The sequence below is a fragment of the Rhipicephalus sanguineus genome, chromosome 3 (genome assembly GCF_013339695.2).
Source record: "Rhipicephalus sanguineus isolate Rsan-2018 chromosome 3, BIME_Rsan_1.4, whole genome shotgun sequence".
NCBI classification, from domain to species: Eukaryota; Metazoa; Arthropoda; class Arachnida; order Ixodida; family Ixodidae; genus Rhipicephalus; species Rhipicephalus sanguineus.
The window spans coordinates 150,808,965-150,825,855 of record NC_051178.1 but is presented as its reverse complement, the minus strand read 5'-3'; the positions used below and the strand labels follow the sequence as shown (position 1 = coordinate 150,825,855).

The 16,891-nt window shown below is 44.8% G+C and overlaps 1 long non-coding RNA gene across 1 annotated transcript; it reads left to right on the top strand.

Annotated features, from left to right (window-relative positions):
• The first annotated feature begins 2,697 nt into the window (after window positions 1-2,697).
• LOC125757673 (uncharacterized) lies at window positions 2,698-8,179 on the top strand. The gene is made up of 3 exons (XR_007415424.1): window positions 2,698-3,430; window positions 5,758-5,855; window positions 7,261-8,179. It is a non-coding gene; the product is annotated as an uncharacterized LOC125757673 (long non-coding RNA).
• The last annotated feature ends 8,712 nt before the right edge of the window (window positions 8,180-16,891 follow it).

Genomic DNA, 16,891 nt, shown 5'->3' with positions numbered 1-16,891 from the left:
GGTAGGGCTATATATACTCTTGGAACCGCTTATGAATTATACGTGTCGCGTAGCCTTGTCGTTGTGTGTGTGTGCTGTTCTGATTCATGACATGCTGTGCGTAATTACCTAATGATATGTCGCAATGTTGATGCTGGCAAATTTGACCGTTATAAAAACAAAAGACTCGTGAGCGATAGGATCATGGTTGCTAATGTTTTTTTGGTAGTAACCGTTACTACCTATTTTACTAGTTAGCAACGAGAAGGGTAGTAACCGCTACTAAGTGCCTTTGTAACGGCGAGGGTTGTAGCGGTTACTAACCTCCCCGTTACTAACCGCACTTACTAACAGGGTAGTAACATATGTGACAAGTAGTTAGTAAGCCGAAGTTAGTAAGTACTACAACCTTTTTTTTAAGAGTGAACTTGTACGGAGTCATCTGCGTCGTTTCTTGGACGGCCGTGTTGTATGCGAAGGTCACATACGGAAGGATGGCATCCCACGTCTTGTGTTCGACGTCGACATACATGGCCAACATGTCGGCGATGGTCTGGCATCGCCGCCCAGCACCTCCACCAGATGTCATGTGGTCGTGACGTCGACGAAGACAGCAGTCGGCGTTTGCAGGATGAAACTGTTTATTTGGCCGAACTTGTGGCCGGAAAATGAGGACTAGAACTACAGCAATACACGCTGTACAAATATAGCGGCGAACAGGGCGTCGTCCGTCGATCAACTGACAAGCGGTCAATCGCGTCGGCTTTTATACAGGCGGTATCGAACTTTCCAGCAATATCGCTGGTGGCGGCGTTATCTCTAGACAAAGCTGGAACGTTCGCGTGCGGGGCGCAATCTTAACAGAACGATCTACTATAGACGTGAAGCTTCTCGAACAATGCTTCGCGGACAGCGTCGAGCGTTGATAACCGTCCCTGCCGGTCAAACCCGAATACATCAAAACAAGACAAGAAGTGGGCGTGGCAATATCCGCGACCTAACATCGTACAGATTCCTTGCGTAAGGACTGTTTCGACGAAATGATTCTTGGACCCAAACCTTTCTCCCATATCTAAATTTCTATGATATTCAGAACCGGCTATGCCTACACCTAAGTATGGAATAGCTAAAATTTTCGCGCTTTTTATAAAAGAATAATCGTACTTAGTTCATACAATAATTGTGGCATGGTGAAATTGGACATATACTCGTATGTGTGCCTCCGGCGGGGCACAGAAAAAGCAGCCCCGGAAGACTCTGTCGTCGCTGTTTTTTGCCGGCTGGCTAACGAGCGCCGTGCTTGTTCTCGAGTTGGCTTCGAGGCGCCAGATACAACCGCGCTACGCAATTTCCTTTCCACGCTTCGCTTGCTGGGCAGGCGCCTATTTCTTCGTCATGAATCACCGGCGGTTCGGTGGCCACGCGGCGCAAAGCCATCGGTTCCAGCTGCGGTGGTGGACCCGATGCGGAAGACGCCGGACGTGATCTCGGGGCAGTTCGTCCGGCATCGCAATGCTTCCAGAAAGGGTCGTTAGCGCTCCGTAATGCGTCTCTATCTGTGCTTCTGGCAGTGGCGTATATGGTGGAGACGCGCGAAAGTGAGAACAATAGCCTTGTTAGTGCGACACCATATACTGTCCCGTTCGTTCCAACGCGAAAGATTTCATTGTCCTTTCTTGCAACACTCCGAGGCTCTCTTCCTTCGGTATTATCATGCCTCCCTTCTTCGCGACAGCGTCTTCGTGTGCTGCCTTTACCGCAAATCTAGTTACGATGGGCCTTTGTATGAAGCATAAGCCAATCAAGGTTGTTTTTGTGTCGTGTAAGTTGCGAGAAACGGTAAGTTTACTCGACATCTAGAAATTTACGTCGTGTATAGAATGTGACGATTTGAGGTAGGATTGGATACGGGCGAAAAAAAAAAGTTCTTTAACTGATCTTGAAGTTGGGGATTCGCCACGAAGACACTTTGCATACAGAATATCATCCGACGATGACAGATAGGATGAAACCAAGTGTACCAAGGTAAGCGAAGGATCGGGCTGAGAGTAAACTTGATACACTCTAAAAACTGAAACTCCTGCAGTGAGAGTTACAGAGCTGTGTTACTCCCGCAGATCACATTATACTCTCTCTCAGGGAGGCGCTTTACTCTCTTTTGCCAGGAGGAGTGAAAAGGCCTTTCACTCCTCCTGGCGAAAGAGAGTAAAGTGCCTGTTTCACTCCCGCATCTCACGAGAGAGTAAAAGGTTCTTTTACTCTCTTGCCATATAAGAGCTTGTTTCAGAGCTTGTTTTAGTCTTGCAGCTCTCCAAATATATGGAGCTGTAAAGAAAAGTTCGTGCAGTCTAAGATCTTTGGCAGTAGCTCAATCGATGAAGTGACGGCGATACATTCCTCGTCAACTTATCGCGACGAAAACCGCTGACACGCACAAAGAATCTGCGATTATAAATGTACGCGATTATACTCACACGTACGCACACACTGAGTCAGGTCCTAGTTATAAACTGACTAGAGGAGGCACGCTGCAGCGTACGCAATAAAATGCTGTGGACAGAAAGCCCGAGAAAAAAAAAAAAGAAAAAAAAGGGGGGGGGACTCTTACGTTTCGCCTTTAAAACGCGACAGCGATATCCGTACACACGCATGCGCGCGCGCGCGCGCGCGCACGCACGCACGCACGCACGCACGCACGCACGCACGCACACACACACACACACACACACACACACACACACACACACTATCGCCTTCTCAATCGCGTTAGCTTGCCTTAGCTTCTCGTTGGAGACGTGTACACAGTGCCGCAAGAAAAGCCAAAGTGCAAACGCCCTCTCTCTCTCTTTGCATCTACCTCGAATTTTCGCTCACGACCAAGTTCCAACGCTGCTCTTTCGCTCAGAACCAATGACGCCGACGCCGCCGACACCGGAATTTCTGCGCAACGAGCTCCTTGACGCTCTCGCGTCAAAAAAAAAAGATATATAAACGCGACTTCCTTCAAGCGGCCGCTAAACGGGAGGGCTGTTACATGAGGCGCCGAGAGAGAAATACGATAGCGCAACTTTACGACGCATGTGCGAGCGAGGAAAGACAAATTAAAAAAAAACACACACACCGACGCGCACACCAGGAGAGGAGAAGCGCGCGTGCTACAGTCGAAGTCTCGCCGTCGCCCGTCGCTGCCTTCGCCATTTTCTTCCGTTGCCCGGTCATCGAAGTTTCCGAATCGCTCAGCTGTGTCGGCTGTGCGTGCCCGTGTCCTGTGTGTGCGCGACTGTGATCTCAACGCTGGACGTGAACGGCATTTAGCGACGGCAGTGCAACATCCCGTACTGTGAGCGTGTTCGCGTTGGTTTCATGATGGTCTGGAGACTCAAGCGAGCTTGCACCTTCGTGTATGCGTGTTCGGCCAGCACCTGGTTAGGCACAGTCGGAAATGCGAACGGTAAGTGGTGTTTCTGTGTTCTCAGTTTTGCGTCGCTCACGTGTGTAGTCCTGCACAGTGTGTCGCGTGGAAAGCACAATAAAAAGCAGAATGGAAAAGCATTACGCGCATATACGTGTGATGCCTGATGCGCGTTTAAAAGCTTTTGTGAAGGCACACGCTTCGCACGGCCTGTCTATCAAAGAGCGCGTACGCCTCAATGAAGACAATTTGTGCTATATAATTCTTTGCTTGCCATAAAGCCTGAGTGCGGCAGCGTGCTTTCAGAAAATATAAACAAGCGAGAGACCGCGGTTATCACTCCGTCATGTGTGCATTAAGGCTAGCTTTTGTTTTCATTTGGTGCAGTTGAAGTTGTCAGCCTCGGTTGTACGATGGTTGCGGTCAGGGGCGTAGCCAGAAATTTTTTTCGGAGGGGGTTCAACCATACTTTATGTATGTTCGTGCGTGCGTTTGTATGTGTGCGTGCCTATATACGCAAGCAAAACTGAAAAATTTCGGGGGGGGGGGGTTGAACCCCCCCAACCCCCCCTTGGCTACGCCCCTGGTTGCGGTGCTCGATTGCCGACCCGGAAGTCGCGGCTTCGATCTCGGCCGCGGCGGTAGCATTTCGGTGGAGGCGAAACGCTAAACGCCTGTGTACTCTGCGTTGTCAGTGCACGTTAAAGAAAAATAGATGGACGAAACTTCCGGAGCCCTTCGTTGCGCCCTTCACGTTTTTAGAAAAACGCCTATTTTCATAATTCACTTTCGGTAAAACACCCCCCTCCATCAGAATATCGCTCCCCCCCCCTTCCCCTGTGGCTACGGGCCTGGCTTACGCTATTCCAAAACTCCCTAATATTAGTAAGTGGGAATACTTTTCGATAACAATTTTGCATTGCGCACTTTGTTCGTCTTTAAGACAAAAAAAGAAACAGCATACCATAGGGTAATTACGTCATTAGGTTGGACTGGATCGAATAATTTATGCTGCAGAGATATGATTATGGCCATACTATGTGAAAGTTGTCTGCTAAGTGACAGCGTTTATGGTGAAGCACGCGCATTTTACGATATTGTCACTTAATTAGTGACAATTTCGTGACATTAGTGACATCTTGAACTCTCCTGGATTTCATGCGAATATTCTCATCGAGTTCAAGATGTGTGAGGTGTGCCAGGCTTATTCAGTCACATCAGTGCAAGTCAGCTCAATGCAATACTTATGGCAGAGGGACAATCATTTAAAAAATGTGACTCTCATAAGACTATTATGAAGCTTTGAAGCAAGGCTAAGCAGCCATTAAACATTATCACATTTTAAAAATCTAATGTTCAGCAAGGACAGAACACCTTTCGTCATTTCTTATGGTTTACTTCTGTAAGTCTTATGTAAGCTTCCTACCTTCATGCTTCTTGATGAATGTAAATATTGTGTTTAGTGCAGCACCAGAAGCAGTAGACAATGGCGCGCAGATCACCAGATGACTCTATCGCAAATTCTCAAAGGATGTGCTGTTGTGCACCTTCTCCGTGCTTTATCGTGCTTTGCTTGGAGCTCTTTCATTAGAATGATACACGGCAAACAACTTAATTTATCAGAAACTCAAATGCTGTGTTTTTGACGAAATTGTAAGTGTGGAGTGAACTTGAAACCGCAAGTACTTGCTTTCTAGTCTTGCACAGGCAGTGAAATTTGTGGTTGGCTGTTGTTGTAGGTTATGTTGGCTGTAGGTTGGCTGTAGGTTATGAATGTTTGTGCAGTTGGCAACACTACACTACTGAACTTGATGTGTATATATGTAAATGCTGCAAGACTTAAAATGAAGGAAGGAAAGAAAGAAATAGATGGGGAAGACAGGCAGGTTAGCCACTTCTTAAACTGGCTGGCCATGCTGTGCAAAGGAAGAGGGTACGAGGAATAAAGGATAATACAAAAGAAACTTTACAGAAAAAGAACAAAACAGGAGAGTATGGTGCCTCGTAAAGTCTGTCTCTAAGCTCACTTTTGCATAAGAAGCACAGCAGCACTTTCAATGCTAACATCAAACAGGAGCAGCAGTGAAACAGCTCTGGAATCTGTTTTCCCTGAGATAAAAAAAAAAAAAAAACGCTTTATCTACCTGCCAGTTTTGTATTATGTACTGAATTAGTTCTTGGTGTTCGAGTGCATTAGGATAATAAATTTAGAGTTAAAAGATTGTTAGATTGTTTCATGCATGGACGTCTAACTGAATTTATGCCGGTTATCTGAATTGGGTATTGGTGTGCTTTACAGCTGTTTAGTGCAGCATGAAATAGTGAGTCACTGCAAAAAATCTGTACATTTCTCTTTTTCTTTGCAGATGGTGCTCAAGATGGCATATGCAACGCTATGCAGCTGTGGACACCAGCAGCTTGATAAGAACTCTCGAAGCTCATCTGGATGCTTCACAGAACCTGGGTTGGTAGCAGCAATCTCGTTAGGACAGAGGGATCAAATAGAATCCATTTCTGAATTGTGCAATGCATCCCTGTGTTTAATGAAGCAAGTCATTGATACATTGGAAACATTGAGAGTATCACTATTTTGAGTCCAATTTCATGGTAGCTCTTATCTCAGTCATCCGATACAGTATACAGAATATGCACCTGCACTCTGTCACGCCTATAACACTATATTGAACTTATAGTGGAGTGCCTCGATAATAGACACCTGTGGCATGATAGTGACTGTACTGTGAGGGATTCATAGTGTTCCTGGCGAAATGGTCAGTACTTATGTAACGGCAGTGCTAAGAAAGACAAGGACAAGAAAGTGCACAGCACAAGCGCTTACTCACAACTGAAAGCTTTATTGCTTCAGCAGAAAATATATACCTAAAGTTGAACCTCGCCTATTACCCGCCAACTAGCTCGCATTCCCGTTTTGCTTCAAACGGTCAGTATTGTGATGCGTTACCTTAACAATGAAGTGGCATGTACATCGATATACATTGAAGCTCACCAGCGCATTGTTATTATGGTATTTAACTTTATTTTTGTATTCGGTAGTTGCAAAACCATTCACAAATTTGCGACACAAATGTTAGTCCTGTTGTGAGTCACAACAGGACTAACATAGGATGGGCTGCATGCGCCTTGTGATTTAAGTTATCACTGTTAGGAAAATTTTTACATTCATTTCCACTTGATAGTTATATTAATTGGTTGTCTAGTTTGTGTTGGCTAGGGGAGATTTAAGGTAATAGCAAGCAGTAAGCAGCATAGAAAATTTTCAGTGTGCACGCATTTCATAGTTGGCAGAAGCAGGATGGTGCAGTGCTTACAGGCAGGTGCTATGTGCACCGCTGGTTTAGTCCGAAGTGCTGTGAGAAAGACATCTAGATGCTGCTTTGGCATAAACAGAGTTTGATATTTAAATGTAAATTAAAAAATCGAGGCTGTCCACTGTGGCATGCCTCATAAGTACTATATATCTATATTTTGTCCCGTCTAGCGTAGGGAGAACTTGCACTAAGTTTTGAGGATAAATGAATTATTTTTGTACTAGGAGTTGCCTCCACAAAACAACAAGCAACACTGCACACTAGCTATTGTACCTTGTTCTCTTGCTAGGTGTATGAAAACATGGCAGAAAACATGGACAAGCAAATGAGCCTCGTCTTTATTATAATGCTGTGTCTTTCTAGATATTACAAGAATGAAAGTGTGCTGCACACTCATTGCACATCTCACAAGAAAATACTTGGCAGCTTCTTAATTTTGTATTTTTGTGTTTTTTCGGAAAAGTCGTAAGAGAAGTCAAGTGGGTATTTTGTATGGATGCAGGAAGCTTAATGGACTTCTTTGCTTGATATCTTTTTCAGGAAGACTGAACACTTTTGGCAAAGCAGCAACAGTTCTGGCCCATCTGTTTGTCTACAAGACGGTCTCTTCCGTGAACACTCCTGTGCCTTACAGTATACTATACTGATGACCTTGTACATCTCTCTGTATTTAGGATTGTCAGCACATGGACTGCTGCACTGTGTTATGCACGGTGCCGAGTCCAAACTTTCCAATAACAGTGTGCATTTGAAAATTTTACATGGTTTGAAAAGATGCTGAATGTTAACGCATTTAATTTACTGAGCATGGTTTTGACTGTTTTACAGCCATTATTTATTCCCTGTTCAATTTTTATTCAACCTCATGGCATGTCCAGTCCTTGGCTCTAATGTGCCAAGCCACCACCAGTATTGATGGGCAATTTTTAATTCAAAGCATGTTATTGCCCAACTCCGAGGTAACTTTCCTGTCACGGTATTCGGATTAATTTTCAATGTGGTACTTCTGCACGAGCCATAAATTGAGCTGTTGAAGGTGATGAAGAACCAATTTTCCGGTCGAATTGGATGGCACTAGCTGGCATGTAAATATTGTAAGCATTGGTCTACTACCTATGCATAATAATACGGGTGAATAGGGTTGCGAAATAATGCCATGTTCCCATGCTTAACCTTATAAATTTACATTATTTCTTAAAAATATGTGAATAAAGGCGACTGTGTTTACAAACCTTGGCAGGTGGATCTATGGTCAACACCACAGGTCTTTATACAAAAAATTGAACTGCACAATCATGTGTAACATGTTTTCATGCCTGAGGGCAAACTAATGCAATATACAAGAAAAATGGTACACCACCATGCCTAAGTGTTGCAAGCCTTTATTACTTATCGAGTTGCCTTCATGTGTAAGCAGACACCAAGTTCTCTGTGCATCAGGGGCATAGGCAGAAATTTTTTTCCGGGGGGGGGGGGGGGGGGGGGGGGGGTCGTCTCCTTGATTTGAAGTGGGAGCCGGGCAGGCAGATGTGTTCAGTTGTCATTTCGGGCTCTGTATGCCATAGCAAAAAAAAATTTCGAGGGGGGGGGGGGCGAGGGAGGCCCGGTGTGCCCCCCTGGCTACGCCACTGCAGTGCATGCCATTTCATTGGATTGTACTTGCATACTGGCATATCGAAGTGTATGTGTCTTGCTTTGTGATGAATTTTCGAACTATACTTTCATAATATTTTACTGCTGTGAATTAGTGCTCAGGTTGCATTGTGTATGTTGTTTCATCTGTTCACTAATGAGCATAGGATCTGTGGTAGATGAAAATGTATAATTTACATTGACATTGTGAATGTTATTGTTTTGATTCTAATAAAGTGCTACAACCAGCATTTATTGTATCATTTGAAGTTTTAAGAATTTGTAATGCATTCAAACAAAAAAGTCCTTGTACATGTAAAAGAAATTGTTCAGGCTCTGATATATAGGTCGTGGTTCTCAGCCATGGATGTTTTGGAGACCCCTTGTGGACTGGTGGAAGTGATGAGGGACCCCTTGCAGTGAGAAGTAAGGAGGGGGGGGGGGGTGAGGGCTTATAAATTAGCACAACATGCAGCGTGAAATAGGTGCCTTGCGTTTCTCCGTGGCAAAGAACGGTCAAACTAAAGTGCCACGCCAATTCAATCTCAACAGCTTGTCACTAAGTTGTGCGATCTGCCGCCACATTTCAGCTGTTTCTCACTACGCTTTCTCTTCAAATATGCAAGCCTGGAAAAGCACATGTGGTAGAAAATTGCAGTAAAAGCTTTACAGCCATTACATGGAAAGCATAAGTCAGCTCCGCCGCAATGCATAACCGTTATGCGGTGAAGCAAAACAAAAAATAGTGGGGGCCGCTGTCATTGGACATATTGTTTCTTCAAAAAAGGCGTATTTTCTTTTTGTTCGAAGATGCGTTTCGTGGACCCCCAGAAATGGCTTCGCTGACCCCCCCCCCCTCCCTTCTTGAGAACCACTGCATGCTACACATAATGCTTGCATTGCTAGATGGGTTTAACCGATGATTCTTGCAAAACATCGTGCAAATAAGCGACAGGCAGTAAACGGAAACAGATCAACTGTGATCGAACATTTATGGGTTGATCATTTATCAATGGTCGCATAATTTGTAGATTTGAAATCAACTACAGGTACACGAGGTAGTAGGAGTGCACATGGCACCCACTTTTTTCAGTTTTTATTTATCTGCTGCACTCATGTTCGTGCTATGTGTAATCATGAATCACGAAAAAGTCAAGTTGTGTCGTGCTGTGACAAAAATATCCTAATTAAAATGACACCTTATTTTCTGAACAGCTGTTTCACTGAGGCATACAATAATGCCTTTTTTTTTTTAATAGGTACTGCACAATCTCTTCAGGAGTAGTGCCAACTACACGCGGACGTTCGCAATACAGAGGCGCAACAGTATTATCTTTTATTTATTTTAAGGGAGACATGTCACTCGCGAATTAATGGACATCGTGCTTAACCTTGGTGGACGCCTTCGACATACATTTTAACGGCGGCGTGATACGGAAGAGTAAAGGTTACTTAGTAAAAGGTAGCCAGTCTCCGGGTATAAAAGCAATTAAATACTGACTATGACTAATTCAGAAGCACTGTATGTCGCGCTTCAGCGCGCGTAAGTGCTCATCACGCAAATATTCGTCTAACTGCTCAGAGGTGCCGCTGACCCTGCGTGCAGATCGCAACAGCACCTACACGCGCAATAAATGCACATGCTTGTATAGGTGCACGCTAAAATACCCTTGGAACTCTGACATCGACGTATGTAACAAAAATATGCGACATATGATGGTCTTCGAACAGCTGAGAACGCACTGCCGACACTTGCAGCTCGCGGCAAAAATAACCAAAACTGCTCCAACAGCACACGCTCGTAGAATACACATACGTGAGTTTCGTTATCTAAAGGTACTTTTCAGGCCGGTATGAGCAAATTTTTGGGCGAGCGAGACATCCACGATGTATGGTGAACACACAAAAAACACACGTTTATCATTTCTCTTGCGGCACGACAAACGACGAACAGAAGTCGGAGCTGAAGGTGCTAACGGTGGCCTTCGTGAGTTCATGGCGCCGCGCTAACTATTTACGAACCGAATCCACGCGCAAACACACGCCGGTGATGCAAAAAAAGAAGCAGCAAGCTCCGTCCTCGCGTTGCAAACCACTTTGTAAATATATAAGGCCGTGAAAAGTCAACCAAGCATTCGGTGGCTCTGTGGCGTAGTGATTAGAGTGTCTGCTTGCGGTGCTTGTGGTCATGAGTTCGATTCCTGTGTCGTGTGCGATTTGTATGTGTTGTCATATGTGCGTGTTTACATTGATGTCCATTTTCTAATTACCCCTAGAGATAATCATTACAGAAGTTATTCCGTGAAACGCTGTTAGAGTGCCAAAATTTTTCTTTTTCTCAGCCGCTTTGTGTGCCGTAGCTGCCGCCACGTCAAGTTGCGCCAGCTATGGAGGATAAAAACAACTAACCGACACATAATGTATGACCTTCGAGATTCCGGGATTGTCACTCGCTAAGCCTACATCGTTGATTATTTGAGTATGGCTCTCGAAAACGGTGCCGAATCGACACGAATACCTTGCTGTCGAAGCTTAAGGACGTGAACCTAAAGCAAATAAAAGCATCGGTTCGGCGATAACGACCGACAGAGCGTGCGACGGCCACTTGATAGATTCGAGGTGGGCGGCTATCGCTTTCGGCGGCGCGGCCATGTTTACCGGGCGTGCGTATGCGCAGTTCACACCCGGTATTCCGGTGCAGAGCATTTTGCGTATTGCGGTGTGCCGGACAGACTAAAATCCTCTAATGTATGCGTTTCGGTTGCGAGCGCTCTACGTGTTTTGGTTGCGTGAATGTGTGCGCGTATGAATGTGCCATTTTCTGTGCTCGATTAATTTTATTTCAAAGCTGTTTCAACGTGATAGCTTTACTCCCTCGGAGGAGTGCTTTCACTCTATCGCAGACGGAGTACTGTACTCCATGAGGAGGCGTTGAATCACTCCCTGTCTAGAGGGAGTTGTTTCACCCCAGAAAAGGGAGTGCCCAGCGGGACAAGCCAAAACTCTCATAAAGGGAGTGCCCCGACGCCCTTTGTTTTAAGAGTGTAGTCAATTCATCGTTACCTGCATTAAGACAATGCTTTATACGCTTCCTGGAAATACTACTAATCTTCTATTCATTTTGTCCGCCGGAGTTTTCTAAACGAATACTTCATTCTAAGTGCACGAACTGTTTACTTATAATCGAACCCGGGACCTCGATCTAAACAGAGCAACTCCCCAGCTACCGGGTTACCACGACGGGATTTTAGAATGTGTCTCTGGTCCACTTTGGAACGATGGTTAATCTCACTGCCTGCACTGATAGCGTAGTTCAAACTCAGCTTGAACAGGCTGACCACGCATCTGTTTGACTTCCTCTGAAAGCCCTTACGTATATGACGCGGTGCTTCGAACGACAGCGAGCACGTCTTTCTCGCGCGAGTTGGGAAAAGCCGACATTACGGACCATAGTATAAAAGCGAACCTTTAGAAGGCGCGTGCCATTCAGAGCACGCTCGCCATAAGGGTACCCCTGCCGGGGTTTGAATATATTATTCTATAACTGCTATGCAGCTCACATCGCGATCTTGTGCTTTCCGAGGCGTTAAGTGCGCAGTATATAGACGGCCTTGTAACGTGCGGTATGCATAATGCATGCGTGTATGTTATATATATACGTCGTAGCCTGGCAGTCGGGTTTCGAGTGTAAATCACAGCTCTATATGGGAGGTGTAATGTCCGTCGGAGACAACCACATTACTGGAACCTGACAGGGGTAATGCACGGTTGCCGGGATTTTCTTGCTTGTTCTGTTTTCTACAGATATATCTGAGCAGTGGCGAAAAACGAGGAATAAAGTGTAGGGCCAGAAGTTTTAGAAAAGGAATGACGGCTGGCCCCGATGACAGGCATACAAATGGTGCAGGAAAGTGCTACCGCATGTTGTAGCTACGCATTGTTATATGCAGTGCACCAAGCGCGTGCGCCTTGACCGGGGATATCTTGTCAGCATAGGCGTTGCGCGCTGTAAGTGTATAACCAGCGTTCTCGTGTAGTCATCGGGAATACGAATATCGTGCGTGCCAACACGTGCGTGCATGAGCACCACTCGCTCTTTCCTACACAAGTCGAAACATGCAAAACTTTATTTTGCTGCTGTATAGAGCTATAAAGGCACCTTCGTATATGGTTTCAAGACTTTATGTCTGTATTATTCAGGTGTCGTTTGCATACACACAAAAAAAAGCAAGAAAAGAAAGGTGGGAATATGTGCGTCATCATATCACTAACAAACCTGAATTTTTGAAGCAACGCGTAACTTATCTAAAGCGAAGTTTTCTTTCTGATAACGACGAAATTATTGCGTATAGGCTCCCAGAAACAGCATTTTTTGCATGGTAACTTTCCTCAGGTTGTTGTATGCTATCATTGTTGCGCACTGTTACCGGCAAAAAAAGGATTACTCAGAAGAATGAATTCCGTCTTCGCGTCGCCTGACCAAAACAATGAAACGCACGGCGTGACAGAAAAGAAAACGTGGCTTACTGGCCATTTTCTCACTGACAAAGGTCGCCCGAATGATCAACAGACAACCAAGAGAGACAAAAAGGGGAAAAGAAAAAAAACAAGAAAAGGAAATATTGCGAATTCGAAGCCTATTTTAATTAACAAGAGCGCGAAGGAGAAACACTATCGTCCTTGCGACGGAACTTGCGCAACTGGAATTTCCGCGTTAACCCACGTGAAAGCTCATCTGCATGTACTACGTCTGGCCTGTGCTTGCATGGTGGGACACATGCATGAACGCGGAAGCACGACGCCTGTTTGTGCTGTTCGATTACATAAAAGCAAACCTCACGTTTTTCTTTTTTCGTTTCTTTCTCCCTCTCTCTCTTTCGTGCTCTCATCTGGCTGCTCTAAATTGTCGTCTAAACCAACAAACGCTTTACCCTGAATTTGCCTCAGATATAGGTTCATATATCTGAATCTACTTCCATCCACAAAAAGAGGGCGAAGTTGGGAGGAAAATCAAGGATAACACTTTTCTCCAGACGACCGCATTTCTGTATATTTACCATGTGTCCCACGCAACCTGTGCAAAAAAATGTTAAAATATGTCAGTGCTACGCAGCTTGGGGCAAATCCGACTTTTTTGTAGTTAGTTTCATTGCGTAATTAGTTTGCATTAACAAATGAACTTAATAATATAGTTAGAGCAAGAATGTCAGTGAGAAATTTGTAGGCCACTCTGAGAAACTCCCGATCAAGCTGATAGAGAAAAGCTTTTGAGAGGCCTTGCGCGCCCTACCACGCCGGTGTGTATAGTGGGGAATCTGAGTATTGGAGTCCTTCAGGTGTAGTGCAATGGTATACATGGATGACCCATAATGATTTTTTCTGTTATTTCTTACATCTACTAAGTATCTGTTGTACATTATGTTACTTTACTCCCTTATTAATGCTTGACTTTTCATTTTCTTCTTCGAACGACTCTCTTTTCAATAGGCATCGCGAATTGTGCGCATAGTGGTTACATGTATGTATATTACAATATTATGTGGGGTTTAACGTCCCAAATCCACGATATGATTATGAGGGATGCCGTAGTGGAGGGCTCCGGAAATTTCGACCACCTGGGATTCTTTAATAACGTGCACCTAAGTCTAAGTACACGGGCCTTAAACATTTCGCCTCCATCGGAAATGCAGACGCCGCGGCCGGGATTCGATCCCGCGACCTTCGGGGATGTATATTCCAATCTACGTGTCTAATTACTTGTCTACCTTTATCAATTTACTTTTCGATCGTGTGCAGGTGATAACCAAACTTTACACGATTTCCAACTTTCGCTCCCGCAATCGCTTATGTGTTTACTGCGTAATTCTTCGTGCCCACCTACTAATGAGTCATTTTCGCGGCTTACATTAGCGCCATGAACAAAATTTTTCATACTTTCATTCTCATCTCGTTTGACGTCCTGTCTCGGCCTCGTGCACATCATTTTGAAGGAAGGTGCGCCTGTATGCACACCGTGTACCTTATCACACGGTAAACCCTTGCTAACTATAACTCAACTCTCCGCCGTTCCACGCTCAAATATTTGCGAATATGACAGTGAACCGTAAGAAGAAGATGGAACGCGTAGACATTCCTCTTAATGTTTCCAGGAGAAGTGCAGTTTCCGGAAAGAAATTTTCGGCGATGATTGCGAGACTCACAAAAGAAGGACCCACTCACGACTACGCCAAAGAGAAATTCTTCGTCTAGCGCGCGAGTAAATATTATTTCCGCGCTAGGAAGTAAAAGTGGCTGTTCCGTCTGCTTGGCCTCCCGTTGCCGGCAAGTGGCGCAAACACTTGTTCTGTTTGCTCAACATTCCTAACGTCGTCCTTTCTGCCTCTGCGTTCCTTTGTGTTTTCGCGTCCGCATTGATTGACTAGACTCTCGGTATTTTCGCTCCCGTAGTACTTGTTCTGGACGCGCTCTTTTGTCTTTGCATCGTGCTAGCACAACATTGGGCTTGAGCGTTCCAACGCTCTACTTCTCGGCATACTGGCGCCTGGTGTTGCGTGTACGCGCGAAGGAGCTGAAAGTCGTTATATCGCGCAGCTCTTATCTGCGAAAGGACAGTCCACATTAAAGAAGTAATCGTAGTTTAGGAATAACCGATCGTTGCGGTAAACTCGAGACTTGTGTTTTCCGATATTGCTTTTCGTTTACCTCGTCAGATAAAGATAACTCTTAAATTTGCTAGTAACGCCTTTTCGTTGCCATCAACCTCTACGTCAGACTACTAGTGAATAAGCGCCGCCATAATTCCCTGCGTTAAGCGTAATGAGAATAAACAAGAGACATAGCATGTTGGATTAAACGAATGATTTCGAATGAAAGCATGAAATGAAGTATAGATCTTTGTTACGCAATCGTATTCTCGGTAAAAATCATTTCTTTACGAAACTCTTAAACATTGTCGTACAGTGAACGCGCGAACTTTAGGGAAACAAAATTATTACTTGAGACAGAAAGCTACCGATCGGCTGTTCTTAATCTCTAATCATACATTTAACTCTGTCCTTTCTACAGGTCCTGAGCAAGTTCCCTGGAGCACGTGTAAGACTGGCTTGCGCAGAGTTACAGTAGCAGGAAGGTAAGACACGCTGGTTTCCTGCTCACTGCTTTCGTTCTAGTTCACCATGTAATTGGTACATGGAAATTGCCTACATCTAACTTGTGTGCCGCCGCGCTGGCTCAGTGGTTACGGTGCTGGGCTGCTGAACCGAACGATGCGGGTTCGATCTCGGCCGCGGCGGTCGCACTTGGACGGAGGCGAAATGCTTGAGGCCCGTGTACTGTGCCGTATCAGAGCATGTTAGAGAACCCCAGGTGGTCGAAGTTATCCGGGGCCTTCCGCTGCACTCCTAATTAGGTCCTACTTAAAGTGCTAGATGTAGCCAGGAAACCGGACATTTTTCCTCTGTTTTCTTGGACGTAGCCAGCAGTTAATCAGGACCTGGTCAAGAGTATACGACGTTAAACCATATAAACCAATCAACCAAATGTGATTTGTAAAAATAGTGCAACCGACAGACAATTAAGCCAAGGAAAGCATAAGCGGCATTGTTTTTTTTTAAATTATAGTGTACTTACGGCGTAAACTGAAATGAATTAAAGAGGACGAAAAAAGCCCCTTCAGTCGGTCGGGTCCGAAACCACAACCTCGGCCTGTCACAAACATGTTTTTCAAGTCTGTTGCATTTTGTAAAGAAATAATTTTAATACTCAGTTGGCATACTTTCAGAGCTGTCGCATACATTGCTTCGAATCGAACTACATGCCCACGCCCTCTCCCCATTCTCTTTTAGAATCTCAATTCTTTTCTATTGATATCTTTCTCACGATGCAGCTCCCGTTTTGTAGCGCACAAGTGTTCCTGAAGTTTCTGAGGCAATTTATCGCTACCATTTCAAACCTGCAAGCTTTGTCATCTGCCATTCGGATCTCACTGAATCTTCCCGAAAACGTTGCAACGTAAAAAGTGAAAACTTTCTCACTTTGTATTCTTCCTGAAACTCTCCGTTTCGCACGATGAAAAAAAAAAAAAAACACCGTGCCAGCGCGTGCAGGTGGCGGATTATAGTTTCTGTTCTTTCCATCTGAGCCAATTTGTGCAGGTATGCGGAGGCAAAGTTGGCTATAAATCACTGACAATCGGCAGCTGGTATCGGGAGTGAAAGCGCCTTTACCAATTAGCTCTTTTTCTTCGCCCCTTTTAATTTCGCGCTTCCCTTCCAGGAAATCTTTCTTTCTTCTTTTTAGTTCCCATCCGAATTCCAGCTTTCATTTTTCCCCCAATAAAATGTTATTGGCTTTCTCCCGTGCTCGCTCCGTCTCCTCTTCGCGCCTAATTCCCCGGGAGATTGTTCCTCATTTTTGAAGATTAACGATAAGTGGATTATGGGATTCTCCCTTTTTTTGGTATTACGATCCAGGGCCGGCCGTATTCACAAAAATATGCTATGCGAAATATTTTACTAAAAGAATGCTTGAAACCGGCCCT